A 26,112-nucleotide genomic window follows, 5' to 3' on the forward strand; every position below is an offset into this window, starting at 1 on the left:
GCGAGGGGGAGTCACGGATATGTGCACAATATGACTGCGTACGGGTAAACGTTTCATAGGTGGCATATGCTGTACGCATGATATAATCGGTCCATATGTCAGGCATAGTTTTAACGCGCCGTACAAGCTGTATTATTATTTTTCTATTCATTTTATTTCATTTTATTTTCCTCACTCATGCTGCCTCAAAGTCGGGATAGAGATTCATGGAACTCGTTAACGACTCGTTAAATTCCGTAACTCGTTAAATTCCACAGGATCCTCCTTCACACGACCGCTGCCAACTATAGTACACACACACACACACACACACACACACATACACACACGTGCTGGTGTTGGCGTTCTGTAAGTCCGTTGATGACGATGATGATGATGATGATGATGATGATGATGATGATGATGATGATAGATTTGGCGTGTCAGCACACACAGTATGTATCATAAGAGGCATATAAGAGCCAGGCTTACCGAAGAGGCATCTGATGCTATAAATAGACATTACCAACCTCAAAGCTGCATTAATCACCCCCCTGTGCTACACCAACCAATGGGAGGTCCCCGTTCGGTGTCTCTAACGCTTTACGCCGGCCCTGCTCAGTCAGCCATATTGTGTGTGTCCCCTCCCTGCGTGTCGATGATAACCCCCCCGCCTCTGTTCCTTTCAGTCCGTTTTATGCTAAGCTAACATTTAGACAGCGGTAATAACCCCCTGTGTGGTATAGCAGACCTGCCCCCTCCTGTTCTCCCTGGGTGATTAGCCGTTCACGCCGGTGTAATTATGGGGTTTCTGATTATGACATCATCACTCATAAAGAGCACGGCCGTCGGCTTCTGCGAAAACCTGTTAGAGCCAGTGCAGTTTGGGAGCCACCGCTGACACACACACACACACACACACACACACACACACACAACGCAAGTGCCAAGGGTGTCAAGGAAACTGAGCGCAGGAGTGTTCTGGCCGACACCTTGTTCTCTCTCTCTCTCTCTCTCTCTCTCTCTCTCTCTCTCTCTCTCTCTCTCTCTCTCATGTTGACTGGGTGGGAAAATAGAGGAGTAGATTACAGACGTTCTGTCACCGACGCCAAGACACGAGGTGAAGTTCATCTCACGTAAAAAAAAGCCATCCTCGCACCATTCAGTGTGAGACCAAGCTGTTCACTTGCTTGTGGCTCCGACTCGAATACAACCTGCTCCAATCAGAGGCCATCCATGACCGCATGGCTGCCAAACATTTACCCCTCGGTCCTTTGTTATGGTGATGGTGAATTACTCCACGTCTCTCAGTGAATGCCTCCTGTATCATTACATCATGTTTGAATGCCCCACTCGAGGGAGAGCGAAAGTAGGTCAGGTGATCTAATTTCCATGTTACGAAAAAAACATCCTGACATGAAGGAGAGAGCGTGAGGCAGCCATTAGGAGGGTCTCCTCTCTGCTTTAATGTGTTGTACAGAGGGACCGGATGAAAGGCCTGTTTCTACTGTTAATAACGCCTGTCTAGACATCATTCAGAGAGAGAGAGAGAGAGGCGAAGAGAGAGAGAGAGAGAGAGAGAGGTCCTTGAACACTGGTGACCTTTGCTCTGGATCTGATCGGTGATGAAAGGGTCAATCTGCTATTCAAACAAAATCAAAGCGGTCCCCACACCACCAGCTTTCTGGGGAAACAGCTAAAGGATGGGGGCTTGAGAAATGTAACCAATCAAATTCAAAGCCTACACTATGGATCCAAGGACTGACCCTCCAGGAGATCAAAATCATAGTTTGAACCCTGCTTGGAAGCTGGTTTGTTTACAATTGTATTGAGAAAAAGAAGAAAAAAAACAAGCTCATATTTTCGGTTCTTCTGATGGTTAGACAGTTGAACTAAGCACATGAGGCATTTCTACTTCTTTAGATTATTAAAAAATCTATTCATGAATAATTAAAAAGTCCAAAAGACAGACAGATGGAATTGTAAGGAGAGAGTGAGGGGGAAAAATAAAGTGGGCAGACAGGGAGGGAGAGGGGTAGAGACAGAGAAGAAACAGAGAGAAAAGAGTAGATGTGCAGTCAGCAAGTGGAAAAGTGAACAGGAGAGTGAGAGAGAGGTTGTGTTGGGGGGGGGGAGAGAGTGAGAGAGAGCTTGTGTGGGGGAGAGTGAGAGAGCTTGTGTGGGAGAGAGAGTAAGAGAGAGGTTGAGTGAGGGAGAGAGTGAGGGAGAGCTTGTGTGGGAGAGAGAGAGAGCTTGTGTGGGAGAGAGAGAGAGAGCTTGTGTGGGGGAGAGAGAGAGGGAGCTTGTGTGGGGGAGAGAGTGAGAGAGCTTGTGTGGGGGAGAGAGAGTGAGAGAGAGCTTGTGTGGGGGAGAGAGTGAGAGAGCTTGTGTGGGGGAGAGAGAGTGAGAGAGAGCTTGTGTGTGGGGGAGAGAGTGAGAGAGAGAGCTTGTGTGGGGGAGAGAGTGAGAGAGCTTGTGTGGGGGAGAGAGAGTGAGAGAGAGAGCTTGTGTGTGGGGGAGAGAGTGAGAGAGCTTGTGTGGGGGAGAGAGTGAGAGAGAGCTTGTGTGGGGGAGAGAGTGAGATAGAGGTTGTGTGGGGGGGAGAGTGAGAGAGAGCTTGTGTGGGGGAGAGAGTGAGAGAGAGCTTGTGTGGGGGAGAGAGTGAGAGAGAGCTTGTGTGGGGGAGAGAGTGAGAGAGAGGTTGTGTGGGAGAGAGAGGGAGAGCTTGTGTGGGGGAGTTCCATTCATTCCTACGACGTCCTGCGTTTGTCCCAAGGGACAAGGTGGCATGGGGGTCTCAGCTTTGGTCCTGAAACAGGAAGAGGAAATAGGACTGTTCTACCTAGCGCTACCGTAGCAGCGACAGTCACAGCATGAACACGCCAAAGGCGACAAGCATGAGTAGGAGGTCGACAGAGGCAGAGCAGTGGTGTTTGTCTTACGTCTGTGTGTGTGTGTGTGCGTCTGTGTTTAGTTAGTGTGTTCGCTCTCACCCCCACAGATTCCAGACCTGTTCGCGGTATCGTGTAAAATGTCCACGCGGCTGATCTCATCACATTCTTGACTCACTGTTTTGTGTTTTGTAAGTAGGAGTGTCACTCATTAACTCGTAGGCTTTCTGATAAGCAAGGGCCTTACCTGATAGCTCAGCAGTGACTAGGCGACTAAGGTTGGATACGGTTACCATAGTGTTGTCAACCACTGACCCGTGTTGTTTTGAAAGCCCTACTTTAAGATGACTCAGGCAACTGGAACACAGATGCTTACAGTGCAGTAAATTGCGCCAAATCTCCAGGTTTTGTCTCCGAGAGATAGCGTAAACACACAGCCCAACATCTGGAATGCGTGTTCTCTCTCTGCGGATTTGAGATAGCTCTGTTTGTTTAACCCTGTTTATCCGCATAGACAATGTCCTGCCAGATCCTGCGCGTGTCAGCAGTTTTCTTATGTGTGAGAGCAAGACATTTCTTGGCTAAAAACATTTACATTTTTGGCATTCAGAAGACGGCGTTATCCAACAAATACATTTTGTCTAACTAAGTGGACTATCTATCCATCAGTCATCACCAGAAAAAGTACTCTATGCTCGAGCCTGGGGCCGTTGGCAGTCATGATAATAATAATCATCATAATAACAATAATTATCATAATAATCGGCAACGTTTGCAGGAAAAGTGCCCTAAAAATAAAAGTTGTTGTTGTTGTTGTTGTTATTGTTATTATTATTATAATGCTAGAAGGAAGGAATATTATTATTATTTCTTTTTTTACAGAAATTGTAGAGGGGATGGAGAGGTTATGCCTGTAGGCAGGCTGAAGCACAGTAGGACAGTAGCCATCTCCCCTCTAACTAACAGCCCCTAGCCCAGGTCAATGGAGCAAAGAGCTCCTTGGAATGTTGTGGTGTGGAATTGGAATGGAATTGATCCTTCCTTTCACAACGAAGATTCTCTAGATTAGATTCTAGATAGATTTAACATCCTGTGTGGACCTATAAAGATCACTGGAATGTTGACGACGTCTAATAGATGACTGTGTGTGTGTGTGTGTGTGTGTGTGTGTGTGTGTGTGTGTGTGTGTGTGATTGGTGTACTACTGTATGCAGATGCATGAAACCTCATTGCATATCACTCTCTTTGATCGTGAGATCATGATCTGTAAGGGATTCCTTCTTCTCAGCATACTGGACTGACACCATTTGAATGTTTCTATCTGAATGCTAAACTGGGGTTGTCCTTCCTTGGGGTTTCTCCCCTTTTGCTGGTGGCCTGCCCTCGAACGGAACCTTTTTTTCCCCCCATCCAGCCCTCATTTAGTGTTGGCTATCCGTTGGCAGTTGGAATATCCATGGAACCTTTTTAGCTGTTTTTTGTTCTCCTGCTGGTGAAGCTAATTAAAGTCTGAGCTGCCGGGCGGCGCTCAGGAACCCAGGGGTGTCTCCTGTCTCCTCCAACAGACTGGCAGTTGGGAGATCAGCAGAATGCAGGAAGTCTGTTCTCTGGTCTGTGACTTTCCAATTATTGGGGAGTTTTGTTGAGCCACTAACAGGGAAATCCCAAGTTTTATTTGTATAGCGTATTTCTCACAAAATGTGACCCGATGTGTGCGCTTCACATGATGACAGAATACGCAAGCAGGCAAGGGCAAAAAAACATGTACACTGTGCATCCAGGAAAATTCCCTTGCAGCCCCTCTACTCATAGAGCGACTACTAATGTCATAGGCTAGTTGTTGTTGTAGACCTGTTCACTGCAGACAGTAACATGGTGCTATGCTATGAGGTGACCTCGCTACAGTCCCGCTGTAGTACAACTAACATCACTTTATCACTTTATTACCTTATTCTACTATAAAGAATAATTGTAAAAATTGCCTTACTTATTTTACTTAATTCTATTATTGTTGATTATGTATTCTGCTGCAATGCCAATGTCGAAGAACCTGAGCCTAAGAATGTGAATCTTGTGTAGCCTACCCGTGTAATAAAAGCAATTCTGATTAATTTTTACATTGGATAAAGAAAAGAGGAGAGACCATACATAAGCCTAGATGCTATTTTGCTAAATGCCAAAACAAGAACCATGACACTCGCCATCATGAAAGACTCTGTTCTCTCTGTAGTCCTTCTGAAGCCCCCGCAAGAGAACGTGTCTCCATGTAATCAGGTCACACTGAAGTAGCACACTAGCCTTCTGACTGCTAGCATCCACACAGACCGCACCCTGAAACCCAGGTGAAACAGCTAGCTGTGTCAGGGCTAGCTGTGTCAGGGCTAGCTGTGTCAGGGCTAGCTGTGTCAGGGCTAGCTGTGTCAGGGCTAGCTGTGTCAGGGTGCTAGCCCCCTCTTCCCCCTTCCTGAGAAGAATTAGGGTTAGGGTTCTATCCTGTATGCAAACAACACCTGACAGTGTGGTCGGAGATGGAGCTGAAGGCCTGACAGCCACTCTCTTTACATCAATGGAAATGTGCACTTTGAATAACTCACTAAATAGCCACAGAACAAGAGAGAGCAACTAACCCCCACCCCGCCCCCCCCTCACACACACACACACACACACACACACACACACACACACACACACACACACACACACACACACACACACACACACACACAGATGTCATGAACAAAGCAGCCTTGTAATAGTGATAGTTTATGGGCTGCATATACGCAGAGACCGGGAGTGTGACATGGACTGAGTTATGTTGTAATTGTGCACACAAATTACGAAAGCATGCACAGAAAATATAAAGCATAAAAGCGTGTGCACAAATTACTAAAGCGTGCCCACAAATTACTAAAGCATGTGCACTAATCCATATAAAGCGTGCGCACAAATGACTAAAGCGTGCACACAAATCTCACTAATCCATATAAGGCGTGTGCACAAATTATTAAAGTGTGCTCACAAATGACTAAAGCGTGCCTACCAATTGATGTAAAAATAAAAACAGATCTGCTTTCCTGGTCCCCTGCCCACAGGAAGTCCCCCCCCACACCTTTTGAAGCAGAGCGTAAACATGGAAATGGGAGAGTTCTTGGTGTGACGAAGGCCATTTGAATCTCTCCTCGACAGTGCAGAGTGGTGGAGTTTGTGGCTGAGTTTCTAAACTCTCTCTACTGGTAATGACTGGCTTGTGATTGCAGCTATTAGACAGTGCAAAGATATTGTGATCGGCTCTTTCAGAACGAAGAGCTGCGATAGAGAACCGTTATAAGAGACGACAGAAGAGATCAATAGTTTTTTCTGAGTAGGGCAGTCCCACTCATATTTTTCATTTTATTGGACAGATACAGTGAAGACAGACAGGAAAGTAAGGAGAAGAAGGGAGAGAGAGAGAGAGGGCATGTCAGCAGGGCATGGGGCCGGATTTGAACCCATGCCGAACATGGGCATAATGTGTGCACTGTAGACCGCGGTGCCAGACCACTGGGCCACCCCAGGCCACGAGATCAATTGTTTTGAATTCATCGCTTATCAAGATGCACTTTAGCCTCATTTAGACACAGTCTGTCAGGAGACAGACAGGTCTCACCTGCCCTCGGAGTGGTGATGTTTGTGTTGTAATCCCAGTGTTGTGCTCAACCCCAGCGTCACTGCCAGACCCTCTCACACACCCTTGTGTTCGTTCTTAAAACCCAGATGGCTGGATTACGCTGGTTAATTCCTGCCTCATAGTTTGTTTGTTTTTTTAATCATAAAATCTGTCCAACGCTTCCGGGACAAGTTTGGACTAATTACACAGGCACGCGAGGGTTTGGAGAGTGGCACTGTGTGTGTGTGTGTGTGTGTGTGTGTTTGGCTGTGTGTGTGTGTGTGTGTGGCTGTGTGTGTGGCTGTGTGTGGCTGTGTGTGTGTGTGTGTGTGTGTGTGTGTGTGTGTGTGTGTGTGGGTGGCTGTGTGTGTGTGTGTTGGACGATGATCATGTCCACTCTTAATGCTGAGCGGAGAGAGAGGGCATGTCACGTGACCTACAGTATTGGCCAATACCCATATGAATATCTGGTATCTAGTGTCGTGCCACACCTGGGATTCCTGTTCTCTCTGACTTGTGTTCTCAACCAGAGGGACCGCAGGCTCTGACATTAAGGCATACCCTCAACACTGACTGATCATGTCGGTCAAATGTCTGTTTGTGCATCCTCTCTCCCTCTCTCTCTCCCTTTCCCCATCTCTCTATCTCTCTCCCTCTCTCTCTCTCCCTCTCCCCATCTCTCTATCTCTCTCTCTCTCTCTCTCCCTCTCCCCCTCTCTCTATCTCTCTAGTTCTTTATGGTCTCTCTTGTGGTGATAGTTTTCTCCACTATAATCCCATAGGAAGAATCTGATGAGTGGGCTGTCGTGTTCTCGTGTGTGTGTGTGTGTGTGCGTGCGTGTACTCCTGCTGCTTTGCACTCCTGTTTCAGTCTAATTTGTATGACCAAGGACCAAGCAAATTTATTTTCCAAAATGACATTAAGAAGATGGCAAATAATGGCCACACACACACACACACACACACACACACACACACGGTGTGTCTCTTTTAAACCCTTTTTTTAAGGAAACATGAAACAAGAAAAACATCGAGAGGCTTGAATGAAAAACCACATTTCAAAGAGTTACTCACCCGTCATACAGCACGAGCAACTAGACACGTTATACAACACTCACTTCTACCCTCTGGCGTCTTGTTAAAGATGGGCCACTCGCATACAGTAGCATAACCAGGGCTTCTACCAGAGGGAAACGTCTTGAACAAGTCCAGCTTTGTTCAGCACACTAAGCAGCCAACCGGATGACTCATCACACAACCCCTGCTCTCTGGTCTTAGTGACTCACACTTAAACATTACATACCTCCATAGGGAGGGGAGAGAGACTCATGCTTTCCCCAGCCAAGAGCACTCAGGTGTGGGGGAGAGAGAGAGAGCGAGGGAGGTCAGAGTGAACCTTATCCGTCTTGCTACTCATCTGCAAACAAGGAGCGCGCTTGCCAAGGTCTAATGACGTTCAAGTAAGAGCAGCTGTGTTTGAGTGTCCCTCCCTCCCTCCCTCCCTCCCTCCCTCCCTCCTTCTCTAGCTGCTGGAGATTCCCCTCAGGACTCCCCTGAATGACCTAAGAAAACAGAGGGAGGGGGGTTTGAGCTTCCTCCCACCACTCTCTCCTTAAGTGCCCTCAGGTATACCGCCTCTGAGGCCTCTGATGCCACGGCTAAACAGGAACGGACGCATTGTGGTCTGACGACGTCTCCCGGTTTAATTTCAATAACAGTAGCTTTGTGTTGCTAATCCGTCGACGAAATGCGCACTTCCTTGTCGTCATTCCGGCCCGTGTGAAACCACTGTTCAGTGTTCTCTTCTAGAATCTCTGTTCTAGAATAACGCAAGAAGAACACACGAGCGAAACTGTTGTTTGTCCAAGGCTAAAGTATTAGATAAACTGCAGTAACCTGCAGTTAGACTACATCCTAAGTATTAAGAGTATTTATTTTTGTTGTTCTTGATGCCCTATTAGGTTCAATGGCTGTAAAATAAGCCGTAGTGTAATTCATTGAGCCCTAATATTTCATGTTATTTCATCAACCAATTTATATTTACATTGACATTTTTGGAATTTAGCAAACGCCTTATTCCAAAGCGACTTACAATCGATACATTTGACTAAGCAAGTGAATCATCAATCCACCGGTCGTAGCAGGAAGAGTAATCTAGCTCAGGCCAGGGGCCATTGGCAGTCTCCGTGATAGAAGAAGACACAGGAGAAACAGTACAGGGCGGGGGGGAAGTAGAAGTCTTAGGAGACGCAGTATAGGGGGAAGCAGGTGTCTCAGGAGACACAGTGCTGGGGGGTAATAGATGTCTCAAGAGGAGCAGTTATGGTGTAACCTGAAGAGATGGGTCTTGTAGCAATTACAGTAAAGTAATCATAATTATACAAGTGATATGTAGTTATAAATATTTCGGCACAATTATATTAGTCGGACACGTTAATCATTACAACTTTGTGCAGCCTAATCATCGCTGTCATCATTTATTAACTTGGAAATGGATTGCCATCAAATGATGCCCTTTGCAAAATCAGAACTTATAGCCCATCACATATCATAAGTCTCATCATTTTCAACATCAGTGCCTTTATTGTCATAATGAACCTTTTAAATGTATGATGCTTCATCGTCACCATTAAAGTCAATGAATCTTCATTATATTTTTTATTGGGCTCCTGTGATCTCATCTTGCGTTCATGTATAGCTTACATGTTACAACTATTATTGAGAATATACAAAACAATAATGCATGTACTGGCCCATGCTGCACACTGCATACAGAATGTGATTTTATGGACTTAAGTGTTGACTTAAGTGTTCAGTTGTTTTGGAAGTCTGGCGTGGTTCATAAGATGTCCGTGCCCGTTCTCAGTGCCTTGCTTGTGCTGGTTGAATCCCTCCGCATTCCCACCGCTTGGCTGGCTCAGACTCTTATGACGAGCTTTGTAGAGGTAAGAAGATAAATGCTTCTATGGTCCCATCTGGGCTATAAAAGTTTTTGCGGCAGCCAAGGCATATGCAATTTGTATATTTTACCATTACCGACCCCACCATAGGAATTGCATTGGGAATTCGTGAGCTTAGAATTTTAAGGTTCTATCTCCGTTTAGGGTAGTTCAGAGATATTGAGCGTCAACGTTTTTACATTCCATTATGTTGTGTGAGATGGAACTTTTGTATTTTATTAATTACAAACTAAAAAATGTCAACATTTTAAAAATAACACCACACAGGCATTAATAAACACCTAATGGATCAGATTATGTAAAAAACTAAATTTTGAAGAAAAATGGAGATAGAACCTTGTAACTCTAACGTCACAAATTGTCTTTTTGGGCAGAACCACAAGTGACAATTACAAAGGTACCACAAGTGACAATGACAACAGTACCACAAGTGGCCACTAGGTTTTGCGGCATGCCCTCCAGGCGGCCGATTGACCCCGTGCTCTCTGACCAGGTGTTCCAAACGACAGGCAGAATCATGTCTTCTCTCTAGTAATGTCTGGGCAAACCCCTGAGAAAACCCTAACACCTGCAAAGATCGACAGGTATGGTCAATATGTGCTACAGGGTGGAGTTGGACCTGAGTTGTGAAACTCACAGCATGTTCAACTCTCTCAGGACTTAACAGGAAGTCATTATGTGTCGCGGGCCCGGACGTGATGGCAAGAGTGTCGCAGGGACACGGCATTAAAGTGAGGGGTTAAAGTTCGCCGGAGTGATCAGATCACAGAGATTCTCGGAATTCGACGGAAATCCAAAGTATAAACAATAACAATAAATCCAAAGTCAATAGTTAATTCATGTTGTGAGGTTTTGGGATTAAAACAGCCCAATCCCCCTTTCCGAATCCCTTGTCTAAAGCTTTATTGTATATGTAAAACTTGAAAGCGTAACTCTGACCCCCCCTGACCTCCACGTGCGTATGACACATCTCCCACCAAGCGTGCCGTATACAAACTAAACTCATCCACGCTAGGCTACGTAGCACCCTTACATAGGACCAGGGAGGCAGGCAGGCAGAACAATGACACTGATCACTCTGGTTCGGCCTCCAGTTCACTGTAGCTCAGACAGTTGGCAGTTGTAAACTCCCAACCAGCCCGAATTTCCACTGTAATTATGCTTCTCCCCCGAAAGGCTTTAATGCCTCATCAGACAGAGTGCCTTGATTAGCCGAGATCAGACACAGAGGACACTGTGCTCTCCTTTGTGACAGAGAAACAAGAACGATACGATACGACAAGAAAAAGAATACGACTTTGGCATGTGCAGATGGCTTACCCCGCTCGTAGGAACGTTTTAGTTTTTTTTGTTTTCTGTTATGGCTTGGAATGACAAAGCTGTGTGTGTCATGTAGTTGTTCTCGCACATTGTTTGGACCATAAGCTTTAAGGGTGCGTGGGGCGGGGGGGTGGGGGGATAGTGAGTCATGCTGGCGGCCATTGTATTAAACCGAGTTGATAATCCTCTACGGTGTAATCTGAGGGGAGAGAGGAGATGAGGAGAGGATGAGAGGATGAGACAAAGCGTGAGGGAAAAGTGGAGTAGAAGAGGGGTGGAGAGGAAGAGGTAAAGTGGGGGGCAGAGAGGGAGGTTTATCAGTCGTGTGTGTGTGTGTGTGTGTGTGTGTGTGTGCGTGCGTGCGTGCGTGCGCTGCTGGCCAAAGTCAGCGTGGCTGCATGCCAAGGTGCCTTGTGTACCCTGAGCCCAGCCAACCCTTCCTCCCTCTCTCTCTCCACGCAACACCTCTCGCCCCTCAGCACTCTCATTCCCAAAAATGAAGGTAAAACCACAGACGTCGCTTTTTCCCCCATAGCTGTGACGCAGCTGCACACAAAATAGTTCTAGTTCTCTCGGTACGCAGTAGGACTGACCAGAACCACACAAGAACATGGATTTCGGGGGGTAAATTCCTCCTTTCGTGACACAAGTTAGTGGCAGCAACGTAAGGTAGTCCTCTGTGTTCAGTGACACAATGTACAGAGTCTGTCACGGTCACGTGCTCATTAGAGTCACACGTCACTTATCAGACCACGGTGGAGGATTGCGGAAAAAAAGAAAGAAAGCGTGTTATAATTACTTTCTTAAGAGCCTTTCTGTATTTCTGCGAAAGTGTGAATAGAAATCTGAATAAAGATGAGCTGCTGTGATGTGTCACACCTTGTCTGTCTCCTCTCTCTAGGCTTTTTGATGCTCACCCTAATCCCTTCAAACCCGGATCAACCCTGTGTGTGTGTGTGTGTGTGTGTGTGTGTGTGTGTGTTTGTGTGTGTGTGTGTGCGTGCGCGCGCGCCTCTCTGTGCATTCCCTGCATGATTCCACACTTACGATTGATTTACCCTCCCATCGGCTCACACTGGCCTCGAATGCTCAAGCCAAGGTCCTCTTATTGTGTGTGTGTGTGTGTGTGGGAGGGGGGGATGGAATGGAATGTGGTTCCACACCCAACCCAACTATCATTGTATTTTCCATGTGTAGGCTACCTCAGGTCTGGACCTGCAGAGAGAGATAGGGAGTAAGGGAGAAGGAGTGGAGGAGTGGAATCTGGAACGTTGGGACATTTTGACACTGGGCCCGAAAAGGCAGCATGCCAAGGAATATCTGACCTGTTCTTCAGTACTGTTCTGTATTTGACTGTGTGTGTGTGTGTGTGTGTGTGTGTGTGTGCAACGAACAGTACTGTACATTCTTCATTCAGTGAACAGTTGTTGTACAGTTCCTCACTGTTCACTAGCACCTGCATACCTCGCTGCCACACTCAGTTATGCAGCGTTTTAGGTGCCAGCCAGCCTCTCCATGAACGAGAGATAACGAAGGGGGGAGGGGGAGGGAGGGAGGGTTGAAGAGAGGGGGGGAGAGAGGGAGAGGGAGAGAGAGAAAGGGGGGGAAGAGAGATGGAGGGAGGGAGAGAGAGGGAGGGAGGGAAGGAGGGAGGGGAGAGAGAGAGAGAGAGAGAGAGAGAGAGAGAGAGAGAGAGAGAGAGAGAGAGAGAGAGAGAGAGAGAGAGAGAGAGAGAGAGAGAGAGAGAGAGAGAGAGAGAGAGAGAGAGAGAGAGAGAGAGAGAGAGAGAGAGAGAGAGAGAGAGAGAGAGAGAGAGAGAGAGAGAGGCACTGAAACTTAATGAACAACAACTTTCCCTGGGGTTGCCACGGAGACAGCTGCGGTGATGTCATTGTTGCTGCCCCCCCCCTCCGCCCACCACCACAACAGAGTTTCAATCTATCCTCATCAGACAGCCAACAGTACGACTCATCACTCAGCATTACCTCAACATGTTCTGGGGTGTTTACAAAACTCACTCTGGGGGACCTAAAATAAATGTTGCTAGCTGCTAGCACGCTCTATGATGTCATAATCGACACAGAACAGATATTAGGTCACGTAACATAATGCGTTTTTTGGTTTCCGAAACCATATGTGGTTTTCTGACTGTTATTCTAGCTTTTTTTCCCACCTTGGTGTTCTTGGAGTGCCAGCGGGTGTGTGTGTGTGTGTGTGTGTGTATGTGTGTATGTGTGTGTGTGTGTGTGTGTGTGTGTGTGTGTACCACCACAGTGTTACTCTAAACCAGCAACAGTTGGAGGGCCCCCCCGTGTCCGTTCAGGAGAACAGAAAGGTGATGCATTAATGTTACTGAGAGAGAGAGAGACCGTTTCATGTAGAACGCTGGCCTCTTTCTCATCCGTGCTCTCTCTTTCCTTCTCTTTCTCTCTCCCTGTCTTTCTCCTTTATTTTCCTCTCTTCCTCTTTCTCTCCCTATTCCTCATCCTCCCTGACTCTCTCTTGATACCCCCCCGTTCTCTTTTCCAGTATCCTTCTCTTCTCTATCCCCTCTGATCATTTGAACCATATCCAGCTATTCAAATACCCCCTGGGCCTTTGACAGACACAACACAATGCTGAGCTTGAAATCCTTCATATATTTGAATGGGACCGACGTTATCAGAGGCAATTTGCATGCGCAGACACAGGAGAGGGAGGGAGGGAGGGAGAGGAGGGAGGGAGGGAGGGAGAGAGAGTGGGAGAGTGAGACTCACTCGCTGGGTTAAGCGGACGGCAAGAATATAGCCGAGGAACACACGCTTGGGTGTGAGACGTGAGACAGACACAGATACGCTCCAGCCAGTGTTATTATGCAGGCCTGGCTCTGCCCTCTGTCCACCTGTCTGACACATCAGGATACACACACACTCACACGCACGCAAGCGCACACACACACACACACACACACACACACACACACACACGGACGCACACACACACACACTCTCACACACACACACTTAAAACACAATACCTCTCCCTGACACCTGGCACCTCTCAACACCCTACTCTCATTTCATCCACCCAGCGATGACTCTTGATCTCTTGTTTATTTCCTTCACTCTGTCACTGTACTGATGCTCTTCTATTCCTTTTTTTCTCTCTCTCTCTCTCTCTCTCTCTCTCCCTCACCATTTCCCTGTCCTCTGTGTCACAATCCTAGTGGACAGCACGTCAGTGTTCACTCACAGCCGAACACAGGTGTTCTATTAAGGGAATTTGATCAGAGAGTTGACCCTGCTGCTGTCACTCAACATGCTCTGTCTCCAGTGGAATCAATAAGGTGTGTGTGTGTGTGTGTGTGTGTGTGTGCGCGTGTGTGTGCGTGTGTGTGCGCATGTGCATGTACGTATTGTACTGTAGGAATGCCAGGGTTATGTACTGGTAACAGTTCTTCCACGAACCTCACTCTCAGATGAAACGGATCATCATTCTTGTATCTCAAAGGCGCTTTTTTCTAAAGTCTAGTAATCAAGGATTAACTCAAGTCAATAACCATGCTGATTGCAGTAAGAAGCGTATAGGCTAAAACATCGACCCGGTCATTAGCCCACTGAAGGGTCCAGTCTTTTGAGGAACGGCAAATCAATGGCGTGACGTCCAACCGGGGAGGAAGGGCTGGTTAAACGGCCCTGGACATTCGAGAGGAAGCGTTGTCCCGATCTCACAGGCACGGGGGTCGACATCCTATATGGCACGGCGCCCTTGAACGGTGACGCACAAGGTCAGCAAGAGTGCGAGGCTGAGTCCGTATCGACTTCGATTAAAAAGTAATTTCTTACCACTAATGAAATGACTCCTGTGTGTCCTGGTCGCCTGTCTTGACGCGTATAGAATTTGATTCGATGAGTTTTCACAAAGAGAGAGAGAGAGAGAGAGAGAGAGACAGGCTCCCTCTTCTCCTTTTAATGAAAGGTTAAAGGAGTCGTCTCAGAATCTTATTTTTCTGACACCGAGGTCTCCGTTCGTGATGACGGCTTGTGTCCTAGAGGATGAATTTGTCATTTGTGCACCGCAAGGCCTCTAGCCTTTCAGAGATGGGAGACGGGAGGAAAAAGGCTGAATTTTGACGACTCTGTTCTCTTGTCAAATCTGCGAGAGGCCTGACTGTATTCTTTGACATCTTTCCACAGCCGTCGGCTACAAGATGCCCAAGGGAATTATGGGTATTGGTGTTTGCCAACAAACAAAGGTGTTTGGCTGGTATTTTGATATCCTTCCCACTTTGAATAATATACAGTTTCTTAAAGGTCATGTTATTAGTCTATAAACCTTACATTTTTAGCTCAGCTTACCAAGCTCTCACCGTCCGCTAATATGCTACTCACCGTCCGCTAATATGCTACTGCTCACGACCATAACCGACCACAGCCATGACCGTGCTATGGTCTGTGTCTGTGTGTGTGTGTGTGTGTGTGTGTGTGTGTGTGTGTGGCGTACTCTGCCCAGCGAGAGATGCCAGGCGGCTCATAGGCGTCACTGCCAGGGGACAGTGTCCCATGCCACCCCAGCTATCGCCCTCAGCCAGGCCACCCTGTCACCACCACCACCACGCAGCCAGGTGGCGTCCATCATAATCCCTCTACTGACACCCTGGCTGTCCTCTCCTGGCTGACCCTCCTCTGTCTCTCTCTGGTGTGGTAAACACCGTCCCTATGTACATGTACTTTTTTGACATTTAGCAGACAGATGCCTTATTTCAAAGTGTCTTACAGTCAGTACATTTGACTAAGTAAGTGAATCATCTATCCACCACTCGTAGCAGGAAGAGTAATCTAGCTCAGGCCAGGGGTCTTTGGCAGTCGTCGTGCTAGAAGAAGATTTTTGGATAAACAGTACACAGGGGTAGTAAAAATCTCAGGAGAAACAGTATAGGGGGGGGAACAGGTGTCTCTGGAGACACAGTGCAGTTGGGTAGTAGATGTCTCAGGAGGAGCGGTTAAGGTGCAGCCTGAAGAGATGGGTCTTCTTGGCCCAAACACAGGGCAACAACGTAAATCTGATTCGTTCCCACGTAGCTGACCCCCGAGTAATAACACATTCATAGTGTAATCTAGAGTAAAGGATATACACACCGTATATTTTACGCTCGGATTTGTTTGGTGTACTGAACCTCTCCTACAGCACCATATACAGTAGTAGAACGGTTTACATTTTGTGTCACAAAAGAATGTAAACATCTGCGGAGGTTGGATAATAGATCTTCCAACCATGGAGCGTGTTATCCAGTTGAGATGCGGAGTAGGCCTGTGTGGGTCCGCTGAGACCGGACTCATGGTCCTGGTTAGTACTGTATAGCTAGTAGAAGAAGAGAGCGCACACCGCAGAAAATGTTTTGAGCGAGGTGCTGGCAACGGAACAAAATCCAATTAAAAGAAGTAGAAGCTGCACACTCAAGTTCCAGATGCGACAAATTGGGGTTTAATAGGACAACGGTTTCGGCCTAAGACTTGACAAAGGCTACGGTCGAAACCATTGTCCTATTAAACCACAATGTGTTGCATCTGGAACTTGAGTGAGCGGGTTCTACTTCTTTTAAATAGTACTGTAGAGCTCCCCTCTCTGAGGTAAAGAAGAAGGAGGATGATGATAATAATAATAATAATAATAATAATAGCTTTGATTTCTATAGCGCCTTTCAAAAACCCAAGGACGCTTTACAGTTCTAAAGGGGAATGGTCAGACAGACAAACAGAAAATAACAGCAATGGAGTCAGTGAGGTTTTTTTATTTGCTATGCAATCAACTTGTCAGGCATAGTCGGCGCCCACCGGAGCAAACAGGGGGTTAGGTGCCTCTCAAGGGCACATGCAGCTCCCTCCTAGGGGGGGCCGGGGATCGAACCAGCGACGTTGTGATCGCTAGCCGGCGGCCTCTCTAACCTCCTAGGCTACCGCCGGCCATAGAGAGACGACCGTGGATGACGTGAGACGGAGTAGGGAAGGAAATGGAGGGGCGCTTAGGTGGCGTAGTGGGTTAAGCGTTGACCATGTAACCGCAGGGTCCCTGGTTCGATTCCGGCCGGGGACATATCCTGCATGTCATCCCTCCTCTCTCTCTCACCCATGCTTCCTGTCTAAATCTCTACTGTATCTGTCAATACAAATGTAAAAATATGAAAAAAAAGAAAGGAAAGGAAATGGGAAGGGTCGGACTGTGAGACAAACAGAGGGAGGCATGCTGGCGGACAGACGGACGGACAGACCAGCTGGTTTGGTTCGTACCACTGCCTCCCCCTATCAGCTAGAGTTGAGAGGCCCTCACCCTACGCAGCACTTACTGTACACAGTACTGTCAGGGGTACGGCTGAGTGGGTGATACTGTTGAGAGGTGTTATACCATCATCCCCGCCCCCCGAAGAAAAAAATAATTGTGTGAAAAAGACATGCTGTTGGGTGTAACTGCGCTCTGCCAACATTGGCACATTTATAGATTTAACCCTGACTTACCTGTGGGGTAGAGAGAAGTGTGCTCCTATCAGGAATAAAAAAGGGGTGTATTTGTTTTGTGTTTTGTTTTGTTTGCTGTTGAATTGTGTTGTACAAATCTCCCTTTTTTCCCAGGTTCTATTGAGGTATAGTAGTAGAATCTGTGAAAATGTAGTTGTGTTGAAAGGTGAAGTGAATGTTTTCTGGATGCCTGAGGGTGTGGGAGGTTGACAGTGGTGAGGCTCCAGACTGAGGCATTGTGGGTACAGCCTGTGTCCCGTAATCCAAACCACAAGCTTGCTCACAAAGGTGTCAAACTGTCAAACTGTTTTCACAGCCCCTCTTTTTACAGTCATACCCTAGACCTTTCTACTGTAGACCTGAGGGAACACACAGCTGAACAATCATCACTCTCTCTCTCTCTCTCTCTCTCTCTCTCTCTCTCTCTCTCTCTCTCGACGGTGAGATCCGTCCTGTTCTAACCCGACGGGACTGTTTTGTGACCGTGTGTGTTTGGCTTGACTGTTGACTGTCACGTCCCTCTGCTTGTTTGTGTCTCTGCCCTCATGACTCTCTAAAACAGGCTTCCCTTTAAGGCCTGCTAGATCTTATCACCCGTCACCATACAGAGGGCCTTGTGTTAGCTTCCAGCATGGGTTAGGGTGTCTGTGTGTTTGTGTGTGTTTGTGTCTGTGTGTAACAATCCTAGCAGACAGCACATCAGTGTTCCTCACAGCCAAACACAGGTGTTCTCTTAAGGGGGTTTGGTCAGAGAGTTGACCCTGCCGCTGTCACTCAACAAGCTCTGTCCCCAGTGGAATCAATAAGGTGTGTGTGTGTGTGTGTGTCTGTGTGTGTCTCTGTGTGTGTGTGTGTGTGTGTGTGTGTGTGTCTGTGTCCGTGCGTGTGTGTCCGTGCGTGTGTGTGTCCGTGTGTGTGTGTGTGTCTCTGTGTGTGTGTGTCTCTGTGTGTGTGCGTGTGTGTGTCTGTCTCTCCCTCTCTGTCTCCCTCTCTCTTAGCCGAGTTGTGGGTTTTGTGTGTGTGTGCGCGTGCAATGTACCCCTAACATAATTGGTTAGGAAACGATTGCTTACTATTAATCCATCCGCGCAGCGTTAGTTTGCACAGTCCTAATGTCTTTTTAACTATGATGATGATTCATGAACCAGAATAACATTCTCTCCCTGGATGGCTGGCAGCCTTCATAAACAGGGACTCGGCCATGATGAGTGTGGATGTCTGAGCTGTCCGTCTATACTGAGGGTCATCAGTCAGGAACAACACTCGCCAATTCTGGCCATTTTTGCCTGAGCTAACTTTGTTTTGCGTAATAGAAAACTCTCTACTCTCTCTCAGATGTTGGTCATCCTCATCTACTACATCACACTCAGCCTTACCTCACCTCTCACCACCCCCCCAAACACACACACACGCACACACATGCATACACACACACATACATACACACACACACGCACACATACACGCACACATACACGCACGCACACGCACGCATACACACACACACACACACACACACACATACACACGCACACACTTATATACGCAGTAAAACAAACACGGTCACACATACATACACATACGCACACACCAACAAACAAACACGCATACATACATACACATATACAAACATACACACACACACACACACACACACACACACACCAAGCGTGCTGTGGTATCTAACTTGGGGTTATTTTGGTCTCGCTTCTCATCTCTCGACGCCCACGTCTCTCTCTCTTCCCTCCCACACCTCGTCTACTACGGTACTATTCATCTCCAACACAGGAGCATCTGGCTCTGTCTCCCCCCCTCCCTCTCTCCCTCTCTCCCTCCCTCTCTAGTTATTTCCATAGCAGGTAAATTGTGGGAGACGAGGCTTAAGAGCTTCCCTCTCTGGCGACACCACCTTTTTTTTGCGGGCCAAGGGAAGCAGCAGAAGTCAGGCTTTGATGCCACGTTTATCTCTGCTACCATATTGACCCGAACCCTAACTACCCCATATTTCAGACAGCAGTTTTTGCTAGTGTTTTTATCTGTCACCTGGTCAGGGTAAGGTGGGTGTTGTGTGGGCAGGGTAAGGTGGGTGTTGTGTGGTCTGTTGTTGATGTGTTTAGTCAGTTCAGGCCAAATCTGTGTGATAGAGAATCCTCTTTAGAGAGAGTTGGGCTGTGAGGGTGGGTGTGTGGGTGTGTGGGTGTGTACAGCGTGTGCGTGTGTGTCAGTGACTGGGCTTTTTCGCCGGGGACGCCACACTCTGATGAAGGGACCTCAGGGTGAGGAGAATACTGAGCAGGACTGACAGACGGACAGACAGACAGACAGACACAGACAGACAGACACGGTTCTCCCTCTACTATTGGTGATTTTTGTTAAGTGCCACTCCTGTTATAGATGCTCTGCAGACAGATTTTTTTTGTGTTTCATTTCATTACATACTGAGCACATGTGAGCACACACACACACACACACACACACACACACACACACACACACACACACACACACACACACACAGAGAGACACACACACACACACACACACACACACACACAGAGAGACACACACACATACACAGATTCCAATTTTCTTTTTTTTCTTTTTACTTTTGGCCCAAATCCCTTTCCATACTGGGCCGTTCTGTAGCCCTGTGTCTCTCATGTCGCCACACACATTTGTTTGTTAGGCAAAGCTGTGGCTTTGTGTTTCCTCATTAGTGTTTCGGCCTCACCCAGGTTGACGTGGTTTTTGCATATTATATCTTCATATGTTTCCCACACCGCCACTGATGACTGGCTACAGTGCAACACAATAAATACATAAACATACGTAGTGCAACGATAAAAACACAATAAGAGCAATAACAATAATGAATACCCATTTCAACAAGGTTCAAACAAAGCAGGTGCAAATAGATACAAATTGGTCCCTAGTCATTGCCTTGAATTGACCAATAGATGGGAGAGTCTATCTTGATAGTGAAAATACCACCGCTCATCCGTTATCAGACTTTGCTGAGGTGCTGGAACTGAAAAGTATCACTAGAGTGCAAAATAACAGCATCCGCACACACTGTGCAAAAAACAAAGTTTATTGCGAGCTTTCGCTCATAGACCTTCTTCAGGCATGCCTGAGAGAGAGTCTATCTTAAAAGTGCTTTCTAGCAGGTTCCAGGAGTGTGGAGCGGCAAATAAGATGTCCATCACAATGATGGGTAGTGTTTACATGCCTTTAGCATGACTACATCCACAGTCTTTTTTTGTCAATATTATGCTTACAGAAAGTGTGTCAACTATAAGTGTGTGTATGTTATGTTGGACTTGTCACACAGTGACACAGTACATGCTCCTGAGTGTGACTTTGAGAACATACAGTACCACTGGCGTTGAGTTTATGCGAATCAAGCCGTTTCCATAAAACGTCTCATGCGAATCATCTCAAACTGATGCGAATCGCCTCGAAATGCGAATCAGAATGTTTTTATGGAAACGCAGCTTCTGGGATGAGTAGTGGATATTCAGAGATGTGTTCATGTGATTCTCTGAAGTAAGAAAGGGTCTGTCTGTCTGTCTGTACAGAGCTCTCCTCCGGGTGTAACTGTGTCTGTGTGAATGAGGCCGTCTGCATAGAAACCAGCCAGTGAGCAGCGGGTCTGCGACTCGCCTCTCCTGCCTGGGAATCACACCCTTGACTCCCTATACTGAAGGGAGGGAGGGTGGGAGGGAGTGCGAGAGAGGGTGGGAGTGAGTGAGAGAGAGGGAGGGAGGGAGAGAGAGAGAGGGAAGGAGAGAGAGTGGGAGAGAGAGGGAGGGAGAGAATGCAAAAACAGACATTAGACCAGCATGATTGCTGACTCACTGCCCCTACCAATGGTCGACAGTGCGTTGACTCATACCACACACACACACACATACACACGCTCATCTTGATAACTGGTTGAGTCACATGACAGGCAGGCACACTCCATACCGACCTGCTAGACTATTCTGTCTTCCTCTTCAGCAACCTGTGTGGTTGTCAGAATATATACACACACACACACACACACGATTGTGTTTTCTCTGCATCTTTGACCCCCAGTGCATTACATATTTCAGTTATGTTTCTGACCGCTAGCTGTGTTATGACCTGCCTGGCTCTCCAGAACAGTGACCTATCGCCATCCCTGTGTCTATTCTATATGAATACTGATGATCGTGGACAACGGTGATTATGTTAGCGTGAGCTCCAGATCAGATATGCACCATGAGATGTTTTTTCTCCCCCCCCCCTGTTTGACCCACTGGGTTGATCAGCGCATTCGCATCATCACAGAAGAACCCCCTCGTTTACACAATAGAGTCATCAGCGCTATTCACCAGGTCTGGATAGGCCAGGTATGTGCCCCTTTCCTATGCCAACCCCCTCCCCTCCCTCCCTCCCTCCTTCGTGGGCTAGCCTCTGGCCTTTAAGAGGTGGGGGGTCAGTGTCAGTTGTCGTTTACGTAACACCCCGAGGGGGGGTCAGTTGTGTAAGACCTGGTGACGCCAGATGATTCAGGCTATGGGGTTTTTCCCCCTCCAACAGCTAACAACGCTTTCTTCTCCATGACCTGTGGCCTATTCTAATAGACCACAGACTGTTTTCGACTGTTTTTCGGCTTCTAATGAAGGACCTCCTCAGATTCTCTCTCTCTCTCTCTCTCTCTCTCTCTCTCTCTCTCTCTCTCTCTCTGTCTCTCTCTCTCTTTCAGGCTGACTGACTCGTTCCCTTGTTTTAGAGGAGGCTTCCTTGCTTCGTTTGCTCTCTCTCTCTCTCTTTTCTTGTCGTGCCGTTTTGCTGTTCGTCAGATGTTCCCCTTCTTTTTTTTCCTCGTTTTCACTCTGCTTCCTGCGTGTCCTCCGGAAAATTAATTGGCTCCTTATTTAAAATCATTCGTGTGCGCTCCGAGAGTGTCGGGCGATGATTGGGTCGCCCGGAGAGGAGTGGAGGAAGAGGAGGAGGGGATGGAGGAGGGAGGGAGGCGAGGGGAGGGCAGGGGGGCTTGAAAGGTGACATTTGGCCCTCTTTTTATTTTCGTCACTTATTTTTCTCATGGAAAAGAGGATGTTGCCAGTTTTGTCAGCAGCTTATTAGTCAGTAGGATTTCTCTAGCCTAGAATGACGACACACACACACACACACACACACACACACACACACACACACACACACCTTTCTGTTGAGAACAGCAGGTAGGGAATGGAATGACGGGAATGAACTTTGATGATGGCTGACGCGTCCCGACGTTATCGGTCTCTACAGAGCGCTTCTCTGGCTCCGCGGGTGTGCGGCACAGGGGAGACCTGATAAATAGGTCTCTTTCAAGTCATGGGTGGGTGGGGGGGGGGGTGTGAGAATAGATGGGACCTGCAGGCGGTTCCAGGAACCAGATGTGCGACATTTCCATCATGTCAGTGACGGGGGGTGTCGGTTGATTGCATTGAAAATAGCTGCTGCCCCCGTTTTTTTTCTTTTTTCTTTCCCAGGCCTGACAGCGTTCTCTCTCTCATCTGGGGACGCTTGCTGAAATAGGTCAGCTCCGGGGCGAATCACGCAACACTTATTTAGTTGTGTTGCTAATTTGTTTAGTTTTTTTGTTTGTTCGTTCAGATTTTATGTCGGTAATTTATGTTCTTTTGTATCGTATAGTTCCCGCCAAAAATCCTGAACGTTCATCTTGATTTGACCTGAACAGGATGAGGAGGAGGAGGAGGAGGAGGAGGAGGAGGAGGAGGAGGGTTGTGGTTGTGGTTGTAGATGGCGAGTGAGATGGCTCTACATCCTGTTATGTCACGGATTAGGAATGTGGCACTCGGGGAGGAGAAAGGTGAAAGAGGGAACGGGAGCAAACCAAGGTCCGCCCCGACGGCAGAGATTACAGCCTTGTAAAAGCACACTTGATTAGTGGGATTAGGGATTAGGGAATAGAAGGTAGTCAAATGAGCTGCAATTAGAGGGATCAGGAGCAGGTCTGAGGTATCACCTCTAGCTGGAGTAGTTTTCATTAACACTGTGCACATAACACATCTGATTTAGCTTAAGTGATAACAAGGCAGTGAAACCCCCCCCAAAGAAAAAGAAGAAGGTGTTATCAGAGGTATAATTAGGCATCTGATTAGTGTGACGTTTATTAGTACGGTAATACATTCTGATTGGACGAGAAAGCATTAGGCTATAGGGTCTTGTGAGGTTCAAATTCGATCAGAGAAGATTCCAGATGCATTCCGGTGGTCGTCTGTGATCTATAGCGGTGTGTATTGCACTTCCCACTGTGCTGCCAACTCTTTGGAGAAGTTGATTTTGACTTTGGACAGGTCGAGGATAACCCATTTTTATGGTGGATTCGTGGTTAGGGGTAACTTCTAGTGGTTCGAGTGGTTAACTACCTCCCAAAAACCTACACCACACTAACCTGTTCATGAACCTCATTCTCTGTTCACTTGTGTCAGCGTACACTTTAGATGTCACGCCGTCATGGCAACAAAAACACAATTTAATGCTCCCCAAACTCTCTCCACATGTTAAGCCGACCTCAGAGAAACACACTCTGACTTTCTACCCTAATGTTTTTATTTATGATTGAACTTCCTGTGCTCTCCTCAACTGTTGTCCCGTCACTCTGCGTTCTACCTCTGCCTTTGCTAAAGTTTCATGACGTAAAATATTCATGAAACGGTGTTCTCTGAGACAACAAACTACCTGTCAGGACTGATTCTGTAAGCTCCTCTAACGAACTATTCTGCCTGGAAGTCTCTCCTGTTAATGTTGAAAACTGTGGGTCGGCTGTGGCGCAGGAGGTAGAGCCGGCGTGTAATGATCACAAGGTCGGCAGATCGGTGGTTCGAACCTCGGCTGGCCACATGTCAAGGTGTCCTTGGGCAAGACACTGAACCCCAATTTGCTCCCAATGAGCGGGCCGGCGCCTAGCATGGTTGCTGGCCGCCATTGGTGTGTGAATGAGAGGCCATTGTAAAGCGCTTTGGAATAAGGCGCTATATAAGTCAGTCCATTTACCATTTAATACTATTAGTATGATTTCTTTCTCATTCTCTGCGGGTTTTTTTTATTCAGGCCCTCTGATCTGAGAAGGCCATGCCGGGTCAAACTCTACGAATACGATTTGGTTAATTTCCCTGTTCTGCTAAATGTGTGAATCATTAATAATTCACTGCTCGACCATTTCAAGGATGAACGTGAAACCTGGAGGAATTGGAGCTTCAGTGTTGAATAATCTTGATTCATTTCAACGTTTTCAAAGCAGTTTTTAAAGACTTGCTTCTAGCCGTATTTGCACAGGACTAGTATCAACTGGGAACTGCTGGTAATTTGAAATAAATACGGAGGTCGTCTGCATTCTTAATCCTGTGCGAATTGGCCCTGTCTGTGATTTGTCAAGTAAAAACTCCACTGCAAATGACCTATCATACTTCGCCGAACACAGATTTGGGGTGGTTTTGTTTTCTCCAATGCCTGCTCTTCTTCTTAGCAGCCATGGCGCTTGTTGTTCACGAAGCGGATGTTAATGTTACACATGACATCATATCCGGGGAATAATGTCAGTAAATTCGAGTAAAACACAGACTTATCCCGTGCGAATGCGCCACACGAAACACGACTTGGGGGGTAATTTCTGAATAACATGAGGTCCCCAGATAATACTAGTCCTGTGCGAATAGGGCTTAAGATGACTTTTATAAATGAAAATGTTGCCCAAACATGAACTGAGATAACTCTGCTGGATACAATGGCCTACTCAATGTTTGCTTTGAAATAATATCAATTATGAGACATTTTATATTCATATAAATGGATATAAAATGGTGATATATTGAGAACTCTCTCCAGGTGGGCCAACCAGGAAGTGGTTTCCATGGTGGAGCATAACAATGCAGATGAATGTCAAAACTAACTCGTGGGGTTCAGGGGTTTTCCTGTCTTAAAATAAGGCTTGGGTGGTAGAAGTGGTGGTTTTGCACATAGTTTTTTTTTGTGCGCCTAAGGGTTTTCTATATTGAGGGTTCAAAGAGTGTGTAGCTACGTCTCAGAGGTGTAACTGAGGAACACAGCTCTTCTCTAGTCTTGAACAAGATGAAGCACGGATCTTGTCATAAAAGAGACACATGAGAGCCACTGTGCGTTCCTCTGGTGCAGATTAAGCCTCTGGTGCAGATTATACAGTCCTAAAGAACTATGAGATGTCTGTCATACATCGTCTTGTTCTAGTGAGGTGAAACTAAGGTTGCTTCCTCTTGTGGTTGTTCATGAACCAGGAAACACGACATTGGAATCTGGTCCTACTGGATTGAACGGCTATACGCTTTCACATTCAACATTTGTAGTACATCGGAGTTGGGCCCAAATATTTTTCTTTTTTCCTTTAAAAAAAAAAAATGTGCTGGTGATACTGTTGTTTGTCGTACTGTTGTCTACAAATCTGCTCACTGACCGAGTGGGTAAGGAAGTGACATGGAATGACAGGAATGTGAAAATAGGGGTTAGGACATGCTGGATCTTGTTGGCTTACACAAATACCCACAATGCAAGAGAATAGTGTTTCCCATGGTGCTCACTACACCAAAACTGCCGTGGGTGGGGTCATTTGAGTGAGTAAAAAAAAAACGTTGCACTCGATCAAATTTCAGGACCCTCCTTTCATGACTTTCCCTATGTGCGTTCTACCATCCAGTATCCTTACATTTTCAAAATCACATCAGGATAAGCTAGTATAAAGCTTTTTATTTTGCAGTTATTTTTTTCTGTGTAGGAGGCAGGCTATAATTCACAAGAAAGCGGCCAACTAGTGG

The 26,112-nt window shown here is 46.8% G+C and overlaps 1 protein-coding gene across 8 annotated transcripts in view; it reads left to right on the plus strand.

Moving 5' to 3' along the window:
* Positions 1-26,112, plus strand: part of camk2d1 (calcium/calmodulin-dependent protein kinase (CaM kinase) II delta 1) — an 85,505-nt gene that overhangs the window by 11,428 nt on the left and 47,965 nt on the right. The window lies entirely within an intron of this gene.

Source organism: Nansenia antarctica (assembly GCF_963989245.1).
Source record: "Nansenia antarctica genome assembly, chromosome: 13".
Classification (NCBI taxonomy): domain Eukaryota; kingdom Metazoa; phylum Chordata; class Actinopteri; order Argentiniformes; family Microstomatidae; genus Nansenia; species Nansenia antarctica.